At 37.0% G+C, this 12,980-nt stretch overlaps 1 protein-coding gene across 1 annotated transcript in view; it reads left to right on the top strand.

Moving 5' to 3' along the window:
• EYS (eyes shut homolog) overlaps positions 1-12,980 on the top strand; it is an 895,325-nt gene that overhangs the window by 713,191 nt on the left and 169,154 nt on the right. The gene's annotated exons all lie outside the window — the stretch shown is intronic.

Raw genomic sequence — 12,980 nt, forward strand, 5'->3', positions numbered from 1 at the left:
CACAATATAGTTACTTGTCCTGAGACTTTGTGTTCTTGTGTGCCACAGTATTTTGTTTGTACAAAGCATTGATCCAAATCAGAAAGGGGGAGAAAAGAACACTCTTACTGAATCCAGGCTCTTCAGTTTTCAACAGCTTCAAGCAAACAATTGCTCCACTCACCTGTAACCAGAAATTAATTTTCCAAGTCCTTGAATTGATGTGTATTCTTCATACTGTATCCTAATACAGATCTGTATACAGATCTGTTCCATAGGGTCATATGAAGTGAAGAGTAAGTTTGTACATGATTTGTACTTACAGCACAACCACTTGGCTGTGATCTAAGCAGTTCACCCAAGTGAAACAATCTTTTTTCCCTTCCCTTCCCTTCCCTTCCCTTCCCTTCCCTTCCCTTCCCTTCCCTTCCCTTCCCTTCCCTTCCCTTCCCTTCCCTTCCCTTCCCTTCCCTTCCCTTCCCTTCCCTTCCCTTCCCTTCCCTTCCCTTCCCTTCCCTTCCCTTCCCTTCCCTTCCCTTCCCTTCCCCTTCCCTTCCTTTCCCTTCCCACTCGAGAGATGGATATTCCATCTTCCTTTTATACCCATCAGTGAAAAAATATTTCTCTTCTGAGCTGAGTTTTCTCCCCCATATCTTCATTACTTTTCTTTCTCTAGATCACATCTACAAAATGCTTTTGGACCCAAAACTCCTTGCAGCGATCGTAATTTTCTTATGTTATGGCCAGTTTCTTATGTTATTTGCTGCCTTTTACTATTGTCTTTGAAGATGTCCCATATGATACAAATGCATTAGGCTGATAAGAGATGGCTGGATATCCTTGAGAAGTTGCTATTCAGAAAGATTTCCTAGTGAACTAATTAATAGCTAGGAGTTGCTAAAACGTTTCTGGCTAAGTATGGAAAGTAAACAAATATATTGTATACAAATTCATATGGTTCCATTCTGTCTTTAACACTGGAATTTATATATCTAAATTTTTGGCCTGAAAATTTCCCTTTTGAGTCAAGTGTGAAGAAAAGGTTAGACTATTTCAGATATCTTCTCCTGGTTGTTGGAAGCAGCATATTAAAAAGTGTGCGATGTCACAAAGTAATAAATAATGCTGAATATCATAAATGGCTACAAGCAAAAAAAATCATATTTGCACAGTGTGTTTCATCAATAGTTTTTAATCTTTGCTTAGGAAATGAGTTCTGCAGCTGTGTGTGTGGGGGAAACCAGAAAACAGGAGTTTTACTTTTTTTTTTAATTTTAATTTGGAACAGTAAAAAAAAAAAAAAATGGTTACTGGAACCTAGTATTTTGAGATTACTACCACTATAAACTCATCATGGCTTCTGCAAACTTGAGCCAGCTGGTTCATCAGTCTTGCAGAAGTTCATCAGTCTCCAGACCAGTACTCCGTAATCTAGATACAAACCTAGGTATATAGTTGCCTTTGAAATCCAATCTTCCACTGAATACCACATATTTACTTTTGATGCATCACGACCTGCATCATTTTCTTATCTTTTTCTTTATATGATGTTGCTCTTAGGTCTTAGTTTGTGGGGGTTTTTTTTTGGTTTTTTTTTTTTTGTGTTCCCGTAGCTTATTAACCACTTGTTACGCTGGACAATATTCTGTCCATTTATTTGCAGCTGTATGACTGTTTCATATATTTATATTTTTAACTATGACATATATATATACACACACACACATATGCACTAACTTCCCCCCCCCAAAAAAAAAACCAACCAACAACCCACCCTAAACAACAACAAACCAAAACCAAAAGCATGTTCAAACAAGAAAATTTACCAGCTTTCTGGAGAAACACTGAATATATTGACCACAAATTAATGTGTACAAAAATAAAGAGAGGCATCAAAAAAGGAATGTGAGTGTATTCCCATAAATATAGTTTGGAGATCTTGCAAAGTCTTGGGAAGCATACTGAAATTAATTTCAAAGCAGTCATCTGAAAAGGTCAAATCAATAGTTTCTACATTAAAAGCATCAGTAGAAGGATGTCAATTGATCATTGGTTGATTAACCAGTTGACACTCTACCAAATTAATTTCTCCACTTTATGCAATATTTATTAAAAGATTAGGAGATCATCCATAAACAGCTTAAAAGAACTTTGGTCGTGTATTACTAAAAATTTATCAGGAAAATAAAGGAACTTCTTGGTTTCATAGGAACACAGTAGTAGTACCTCTGAAACATGATTTTATCTTTTTTCTTTCCACGTTTATGCAAGAGGAACTTACTTCACAGGCAAGGTAGTGATAGCCAGAAAATGAAAATTTCAGGAACTATCTTTGCACCCTAAACCTATGAAAACAAGCTTAGATTAGAATTCAGATTAGATTTACACAGTTCTGTAAATTATACATCTATATGTCTAAATAATAATAAGAAAGTCTAAAAAATCTCATCAAAAACCTCCTGGAAAAGTAATAAAAATTTGGTGCATACACAACGTAGCGATACGTAAACTGCGTTATTTATGTGAGCACATTAAATTTAGTGTGCTTAAAACCGCAGCTTGCATTTGACTACAATTTTGATCATCTATTCTCTGGTGCCAGCCAGATGACAAATTAGTCTACAGCATTATCCAGATGGAAGATTCCTCTTTAGCTGACTAAATATGACACACACAAAAAAAAGTCTGAATATTTGTCCAAATTAAACTTTTATAGCCAATTACTCATCAAGTATTTCTCCGATCCTTTGGGATAGGAATGTTAGCTTATGTGTTCAAGCACCATTGCAGAGAATAAAATTAAACTTTGCTGGCAGAAGTAAAATTAAAGTGACTGAAAATACATTGATATCTCATAAAGCAAAAAGATGGCCTTAGAATTTTGATAAACGTAAGAATTACAAATATACAAATAAAATATGCACACATTTAGCCAAAACTCACTGTAAAACAACAGAAAATGAAGCTATTGGGTCATATTAATTTGTGTAACCAAACAGTTCTCATTATAATGAGTAATACGTGATCTCTAGTACATCAACATGTTATGAACTCTGAGTTTCCAAACATATTCTGACAGCTGCCTTTTTCCCTGTGAAAGCCAATACTTGCATTCATTCACTCCTTTTAGAAGTTCATTAGGCTTGAATCAAAAATGTGAAAGCTAATGTTCAAGTAGACCTCTGTAATACTTTACAGAACAAATATATTAATGAGTGAACTTCAAAAGGTTTATACAAATCCTTGCTTCATTAAAATTTGCCATGATATGTGTCACAGTGATCTTAAAAGCAACCGGCTTTTCAACATCAAATATCATAATGCCTTATGACAACTCCAGTGTAAATTATGGTTTGATATTCAAAGTCTACCTCAGATTTTTTCCTGTAATTGGGAAAGATTGAAAAATATAAATGAAGATACAAAGGACCTTCATTTTCCTCCTAGATAGGACTTTTTATTTTAATAGATAAAACTCTAGTGTTCTGCAGGAAGATCGTATTTCCTGTCAAGTATTTTGAGCTTGAAGAAAATATTAGATAATAGCTTCCCAATTTCCTCTATGTCAAATTCAGGAAAAGAATTAAGCACTTATGCATCATTTTGAATGCAGGTGGTAAAATACACCTGATTAGGTGCAAGTATCAATTAAGAACATTCTTTTTGCTGCAAAATCCAACACATTTAGGAGTAAAGTAATAAATTTTGGAGATGAAACCAATCAAATAGAAAAAAATAAATGACTGGATTGTTTTCAAAACTACTAAAAACAGGTAGTAAATGTTAATTTTGTTTGTGGTTTCAGACTAACAGCAACTACCTTGCTTGGGACTTTTTCAACACCTAACTTCTTGATGATTTTTTATATCTTCTATTGAGTTACTACTGTCATATCTGTTTTCACAAAATCTTGAACTAAATATGAATGAATAATTTTCCTTTTTCCTTTCTCATGTCAGTCTAATCCACTTACACATCTGGTCTTACTTTACATGTCTACGTAATATCCATAAAAAAATAACAGAACTTACAATTTATACATCATCTCTCAGCTGGACAGTTCATGGCCATTAACTGAATGAGCTTCATATTATTTTGTGAGACAGGTCGTTTTCTTCCTTTTATAGATACACAGGAGTTGGCTGGAAATACCAAATTTTCATCTGCTGTAAACTCATGCAGTTTTAACTTTGCTGATGTACAGCAACTGAAGGTCTAGGGAAAAAAAAAAAAGAAGTGATTCTTCCCTCCTAAAATTTGAGGTTAGAAGAGGAATAATGAGGGCTACAAAACAGGAATATGAAAATAACTTCTTCTTCTTGTGGCTCCCTTTGTTTCCCCAAAGCATAGGAACATCAAACTGCTTTACTATGATTTCATTTTGTCAGACGTGCAGCTACCTCTTGAACTTCTCAATATTTAAAGAATACTAAAAATATCAATATATCAAATATTTTTTTCTGAAATAAAACTAATAACATAATTACATTGGGTTGATCTATTTATTACAGTGCAGCAGCCAAAAGAGAAGATAATGATTTCCAGGCACTAGGTAATGACAATTGCTTTATGTTTCAGATAACTATGGAATCATTCATTTCCTTTAAGTTAAATGGTGTGCATATTTTTTTATCTTCTGTCATGTAATCTTAGCAGTAATGCAGAAAGCAGAACAAGTCACATAAAAATTACCAGCTGGATCAGGCCGGTAGGTCACCTAGCTCAATCTCTGAGCAAAACCAGTCACAAATCATTTGAAAGGGATATAAAAATTTGGACAACTGTGATTTTTCCATTACTTCAGCTTCCACCAGTCAGTGAGATTAGGACTTCCTGAGCTGTGATTCCGTTACACTTGCTGGTCTGTGGACTGGTTTTCCTGTATTTTTCTTAATTTTTCACGATTTTTTAAAAATACTTTTGACACACGTCCTATGGCAATAAATTACCCAAAACAAATATGCATTCTGTGAAAAGTTGTTAATTGTTTCCTTTTGTTTTTCAAGAGGGGAAATTTAGAGTAGATAAAAGGAAGAAATTCTTGCTGTGGGGGTGGTGAGACCCTGGCTCAGGTTGCCCAGGGAGGTTGTGGATGCCCATCCCTGGAGGTGTTCAAGCCCAGGCTGGATGGGACTTTGAGCAACCTGGTCTGGTGGGAGGTGTCCCTGCGCATGGCAGGGGGGTTGGAACTCGATGATTTTTTTTAAGGTCCCTTTAAGGTCCCTTCCAACCCAAACCATGCAATGATTGATTCTGTGATTCAAGCCTGTGACCTGACAGTATCGAATGCCCTTAGTTTTTGAGTTACAAGACATGAGTAGTCATTTGTTATTCACATTTTCCTCTGCATATTTTTTCCATGTTGAATAGGCCTGGTCTGTTTCTCACTCTGGAAGCCATACCATCTCCTTGATCATCCCTGCTTCTGTTTTGACTTTTAATGGCACCATCTGCTCTATTTTCCCAGAAAATTTTAAACCCTTTTCATCTAATATTGCTCCACTTGTATGGCAGTTTCCTTCAATGAAAATGAAATTATGTCCTGCTCTTAAGGATTGCTTATTTGACCTGTTGCTTCTCAGTGCTTTCTCTGAGTCTTCACGATTAAATACACTGTCTTTCTGCCATTCAAAGCCCCTAGCAATCTGCAAAGTAAGAGATTAAGTCAGTGATCTGAATTTAGATCTCCCAGTTGACATCAGAGAGCATTATCAACAAGGCACCAGGCTGGCCTGACAAAGAAAAGCTTGTGTATTTTGTTCCATAAGGATTTTTTGCTTCGTAATGTAGAAGTTCAGTTACAGCAAGCAGAAGGCTTTTGAGCATTGAAACAAATGAATGCAAGCAGCAAGAGCGAGATTTATTTTGTTTCATATTTTTATTGTCTGAAAACAGCTGAACTCAGCTAATCAATTGTTTCATAGATTTCTAAAGTTACAGTCATTGAGGAAATGGTTATTGTGTTTCTGTACTATTGTAGGTGTGTGATGCTTTACGAAATACCCAATTCAGATTTTGTATGTACCAGACATAACCCCTAGGAATTTTCTGAATCATATTTATTTCACTTTGATTTTCTTCCCACTGTGAACATGAGATAAAAGAATGCATTACTCTCAGGTAGTTAAATTTGGTTCCTTGGGAGTGTGAGATAGACAGAGCAAGCCACGTATTTATCAGTCTCTTGATATTGCTGGTAAACTGACTTTTTGCCTACTGGGAACACCTCCATTCTCGGTAATACGGAAAAGGTCTGCTGCACTGGTCGGAAAAGTTTTTAGCATCTGTACTTCTACTATACTCTTTGAGTGATGGAAAAGAAAAACGTGCAGAATCTGTCCATAAGTGTCAGATCTCTGTCATAGGATGTTTACCACTGTAATTGAAAAATACAAATAGCAAATTAAGAGTTTAAGCCCCTGACTAACTTTTCTGATATCCCATTCAATTCACATCTCTTAACATTTCAACTCAGAACTACTGTATTAGCTTGTTTTTGTCTAAAGAAAACCCTCCAGCAGGCCATTTGGTTCTGATGCACAGGCATCAAAAGTGTGAATTGTCCATCTAACTTCAGATATTGCCAGTGTACATGACTACAGCTAAGCTGGTGACCCTCAAGTCCTTTCATAGCAAGTGAAGAGAAATAGGTGGGCTTAGGTCATGATTCATCTGTCCTATTTTAGATGTTTATTTTAAGATGAGGAGAATCACATCCTAGGATTACCCATTTGTCCTCGTTATTAAACAGGACCAAGGACTTTCAATGCACTTACCTACCCTGTAAATTGTAGACAGCTTAGTCAGACGTCTGGTTAGATCTGTCCTACCAGAAGATAAATGCATTACTTCCCTTTCTAGGGTTCTGTAGTGGCTTTTTTTCTGGTATTCATCCTTACTATTAAAAGTGCTACTTATTTCTCATTTGAATTTATTTAACGATGGCTGGAGCAGTTGGTGGGTCTTACTATCTTCAAGATTAAATAGTTTATTTTTAATAGAATTCAGTACTAAGCCAAACTTGTCACAAAAAGCAAACAATGCAAATGAAAAATTAGCAATACGAGTGGAAACAGACTGATTTGAATTTACTAGCAGATGAAAATTGTATTCTTACCCTTACTGCTGTTTATTTTCCAACTAAGACCAAGTCAAATAAGGTCATAATAAAAACTTGTTAACGTTTTCTCAAAAATTTTCTTGTTATACTGTGTGTTATTATGAAAATTGTAGTTGATAATATCCCAGATAACCTGTTTATTTCAGCAGAAAATTTGAGTCTTCAGTTAAACTGTTAAATTCTTAGCAATATAGAATCATAGAATAGTTGGGCTGGAAGGGAACTTTAAAGGTCATGTAGTCCAACCTCCCTGCCATAAACAGAAACATCTTCAACATGATCATGTTGCTCAGAGCCCCGTCCAACCTGACCTTGAATGTTTCCAGGGATGGAGCATCTACCACCTCTCTGGGCAACCTGTGCCAGGGTTTCACCACCCTCATAGTAAAAAATTTCTTCCTTATATCTAGTCTAAATCTTTATGTGCTGTTCAGGGAATTCAAGACCCAAATCTGTAGTCTCTATTATGAACTTTTGCAGATATTGTATCTTGAATTACTTGTAGTCTCCTTTTTTACCCTTAAAATGACTGACATTTTTTTATTTCTTCCAGTATAATGACCTGTAAACCATTACATTAGTTATAGTTGATTGCGCCTCGTACTTGAAAAGTCTTTTATATATATTAGCTTTGTTTACCATTGTATTATGTTGCTTGCTGTTCATTGACATATTTAAGTATCTGAAGATGAAGCTTGTATGCAGATAGGGACCTGAGTTTAATGAGTTTAGGTTTTAGATATCTGTATATCCTAAAAAATACGATTTGGAGACTAAAATTCATTAAGCCATTTTGCTTATTGAAACAGGGGCGTACTCTGAGTCTGAAAGAGCTGTATGGCTTTGAGGAGTGGTACCATACTAGTATTCTCACTGTCCTCTAATGGCATAGTGTTACATTTTTCACTGATTAGTTGTAGTAACAGCTAATATCTCACAAAGTTAGTTTCTGCTCAAAGACCTTAAACATAGATCAAAGAACCATAACACATTTCCTTTGTAGAAATTCTCCATACTACAGAACTGCTGTGTTGGTGACTCCGTTATGTGCCCTCTCCTTCTTGTGGGGAACATGGTTGGTAAGTCCCTATTGCCCTTCAGTTTTTCCCTAGTGCAGAGATCTCAAAACTCCAAATCTCATCAGTAAAAAAATTTTGAGGACACCCTGCCAATATAAGTATATGTATTTATTTATAAATTGCATATATATACCACTGCAGTTCTAGTATTTTCCTTCCTGCACCCCAGTGAATTGTCTTGCATACCCACTGGGGTGCATGCACTCCACTTTGGAGACCACTACCCAAGTGGAACAGTCCCTTGGGGTCATGGACAGTGCTGACAGTGTTAGTGGCCCCAATAGAATCACAGAATCATCTTCATGGTTGGAAAGGACCTCTGAGATCACCGAGTCCAACCATACACACACAAAAGATCCCCACAATCTCAGGCACTAGAGCATGCCCTGAAGTGCCACATCTACACACTTTTTAAATACCTCCAGTGATGGCGACTCCACCGCCTCCCTGGGCAGGCTGTTCCAGTGCCTGACCACCCTCTCAGTAAAGTATTTCTTCCTAATATCTAATCTAAATCTCCCCTGCCGCAGCTTCAGACCATTTCCTCTGGTCCTGTCATCATTCCCTTGGGAGAAGAGGCCAACACCCACCTCTCTACAACCTCCTTTCAGGGAGTTGTAGAGGGCAATGAGGTCCCCCCTCAGCCTCCTCTTCTCCAAACTAAACATGCCCATAAAGTAACTGTTTCTTCTGTCAGCCTGTCCTGTGACGTAAATGAAGTAAAAAATTGCTTATAGCCAGCAACCATCTTGAAATATGAATATATGTAAATGTTGTTTGAAAACAGCGTAAAATAATTCCATACTGTGGTGGAGTCTTATATACATGTTGTAGTTGACATCAATAGTGTTTGTTATTAACTTATTGTAGTTCAGCATGTGCCATCTTTGGCTCTGATTCATGGAACCTACCAATGTGCAGCCATGCTCAGTGCTACATGACACTTTAATTCCTGCTAATTCAGAGTTTAGTAGAATGAGGGAAGTGGAAAAAGGGATTCCAGACTAGCACCTTTGCCTTTACTATTTTAATTGTGTATTTCATCACAAATCTGAAGATTTTATGCCTTTAATACAGACTCAGTCAACTACATCAAGGAGCAATGACTGATTTTTCAGAACCATCGATCTGTCTTAGGATGGCTTCTACTTGTTGACATGTGCATTTTCCACATTTTTTTCCTAAAAGTTACTTTTTATTCCAAGTTTTTTCATTTGGAATTCCAAGCATTGTTTTCAAGGTTATTATTTTGTTAATTTCTAGAAAGAGTTTACAGTAATCATCTTTATGTACTATGTATGCATGCTAAACGTAGTAAGACTTCTTTGCACTGTATGCCATTGCCAATTTTATGTATAAATTGAAAACATCAATATGTTGGAGACGCTTAATCATTTCTTATGGTACGTAGAATGTCACCTTTTTCAGAATCCCGTGTCAAGGAATTTTGTATTACTATTTAACATCGCCTTGTGTAATGGGTCTATAGTTATCTATATAATGTAGCAACTTGAAAAGATCTTAACTAAGAGTGATGACATTTTTCTTATTTATGGATTTCTTTCAATTTTGATAACAATTTTCCACTACCAGAGATCTCCTAACACTCATATCTTTATGAAATCTCTCAAACATTATTACTCTGTTCTTCCAAAAATACTGTGTCATTAGCTTGGTCTTGATAAGCTTTAGAAAGAATAACGCTGTGTGTGAGGCTGCAGTTTGCTGCAGGCAACTGTTTGCATTGCATCAAACTATTCCCTGTTATCAAACTGTTCACTGCTATTACTGAATTAATTTCAACTCTGGGTCTACAGTTAGCTGTATGTATGAATCCTGTTAAGGATAAAACACGAGATGTGAAAAATGATTCAGAAGTGGGTTTTAGATTTTGTTACTTTTGCCAAATCCAGCAACACTGAAAGTTAATTGCTTGTTGCTTGACAGATATTGAGGGTTTTTAAAATGTATTTCCACTTTATGCAAGGTAAGAGAAGAATAGTGGATTTAGTGGAGAAGATTTAGTGGATATTGCTACAGGTGCCCTTGAGATGCTGGGGTTTCTACGTGCTCTTCACTGTCTTGCCGTATGCTGGCCTACTTGCTTGACTAATGCTTGCCACTGAATTAGTTTCCTCTCCAGACCTTTTTGGAATTAAGGTCTCATTTGTCTATTAGTTTACTCAGAATTAGCTTAATTATTTGTCAGGGTTTAAGGAACAAGAGAATACACGAACTTAAAAACAGGCTACAGGCTGGTAGGATTAGCAGTAAAGGTTTTCCTCTGCTCTTCAAGCACTTCAGCTAGCTTCTGATGCTTGGAAGTTGGCTTTTAAGCCAAGTGGAGGAGAGTGCTCTAGAGAGTTTTCATGGGTACATTTTCCTGTAGATAGGATACTCTGTCAAGACCATGCTCCCTGAGGCTGGGAAGTTACTCCCTGCAGGATCTGTGGCTACTCAAACATCTCCCTCCCCTGCAGTACAGGACACAGAAAGCATGGCTGACCATGTCCTGTATCGGTACTCCTCAACTGTTGAATTGCTTCATTGTCGATTCCTCTTGGGTAGGAGCCTTTTCTTGTGTGAAGATGAAAGCCCAAGGAAATATCCTCTGCTTGGTTTTCTTCTGCTGAGGCCCTTCAGCTAAGGAGAGGACTAACCCCTGTGCTCTCAGTGACCTCTTTGCTGACATTGTTTAGCTGTGACAGATTGCAACTGTTGTACAGATTTAGACCAGAGAATGATGTTGGGGATCAGCAGGCTAATGACCTGCACACCATGGGGAAGAGGGTGTGCTCTGCATCTTTGCAGTCATGGATGGCTTTGTTGGCCAGGTGCGAGTTTCAGTCTTTGGTGAAGTTTCTGTCTCTGCTATATCTTTTCTGCTGATTCCAGAGAGGACTTCACTGCATTGGTGATGGAGACCTAGGCTGCTTTGGGCGCAGAACTGCACATGTAGTCGCTACAGTTGAAATAGCATTTTTCTCAGTAGTTTTGGCTGTCCATTAGTGAGTATTGTACTACACTGAGGTTTCTGAAAGAACTACATTTGAAGAATAAGAATTAATGTTCTGCACAGAGCTTCTCTGTGAAAGATCATGGAATCACCAGATCGCTGAGGTTGGAAGGGACCTGTTGAGATCAACTAGGCCAGCCACCGGCTCAAGCAGAGCAGGTCGCCTAAGAGCAGGTTTCTCACAACCATGTCCAGTCAGGTTTTGAAAATCTCCAAAGATCGAGACTTTACAAACCTCGCTGGGCAGCCTGTGCCAGTGTTTGAGCACCCTCACAGTGACAAAGCATTTCATGTGTCCAGGTGAAATTTCCTTTTTGATTTGTACTCATTGCCTGGGATAGGGGGCACTACTGAGAAAAGTTTGGCTCCTTCTCCATCCCCTCTGATCAGGTATTCATTGACATTGGTAAGAACCACCCAAGCCTGCTCTTCTCCAGAGTCCTGGCTCTCTCGGCCTTTCCACATATGAAAGAGGCTCCAGGCCCTTACTCATGTTTGTGGCCTTGCACTGAACTAGCTAGATGTACTAGTACTGTTTCCCTTGAAAGTATGAATTGAATTAGATAAATGTTATTCTCATTGTTTAGGTCTGCTTCTGACTTTATTTTTTGCAATGCCTTTGACCTTTACCTCACGCTCCAAGGGGATTTTGTCCCATATTTTTTTTCTCTTTCTGCAACAATCCTGATTTTTCCAGACCTACCATTTAGAAACATAACTACTTATTGCTTTCCATCCTGCCTCTTTTGCTGTCAGGTCGTGGGGCTTTTTTAATGAATGCCCTTCAATTTGCTTATGCTTATGGTTGTTTAACTAGGGGTTTCATTTTGTTCTTTCTTCTTAAGTCCAATAAAAATGACAGAGGATAAGCCATGGGCAGATTTCACAAACAAACAAAAATTAATAAAGTGAATAAAAATTTTGAAAAATAAGATCCACATACTAGTCATGCCTATGTGTAATCATCAGTCACAAATCCATTGTATAGTTTTAGTTCATTAAATTAAAAATTTCTTTACAGAAATACTACCTAAGTGCAGACTGCTTTTCTTGTTACTTTTTCCTTGTTCATATCCCTGCTGATGAATTTGGACAGTCTTCAAGGAACATTGCTTAACGAGGGTGCTCAAGGCATCAGGAAGACATTCTGCCTAACCTCAATTAGTTTTACTCTATTTTTTCTTGCTTCAGTGGTATTATTATCACAGCTACAGGGGAAAAAACCCAAAAACATAATGACAAAGGTAATTAATGGAATAAATGTTGCAAATGTTAAGCCTTCATAGTTAAATATTTTCTCTTGCGATTATTTATTTTAAAGACAGGAGTACTGTAGGGGAAAAATGTATATACTGCCCACTGGCATCCGCATCATAATTTCAAACACAGAACATTTGAGTATCCTCAAAATGAAGAAAACTTGTGTTTCTTATCTACAACTATACACCAAAAGTACTTTACAGGGATGTCATAGGACAAAAGTTCTGCATGGACACATCTGTAAAGATGAAAATTTGTGACAATCTTCTGAACTTCATTGTATCTTCTAGCCATAGGCCTTTCTAGAATGGTCTTTTCACTTATAATATGCAGACGCTAGAACATTTTCTTTTTCTGTATATTTAACTTGACTGTTTGAAACTAAATAAATTTATATGCATGCTCTCCGAATAATGTAGTTAATTACACTATTCACAGGTATTCAGAAGAACAGATATTTTTAAATGTGCTTTGCTGTTTATACAATATTTTATTACTTTATTTTGTAATAAATGAATAAAATTAG

The sequence above is a fragment of the Numenius arquata genome, chromosome 9 (genome assembly GCF_964106895.1).
Source record: "Numenius arquata chromosome 9, bNumArq3.hap1.1, whole genome shotgun sequence".
Classification (NCBI taxonomy): domain Eukaryota; kingdom Metazoa; phylum Chordata; class Aves; order Charadriiformes; family Scolopacidae; genus Numenius; species Numenius arquata.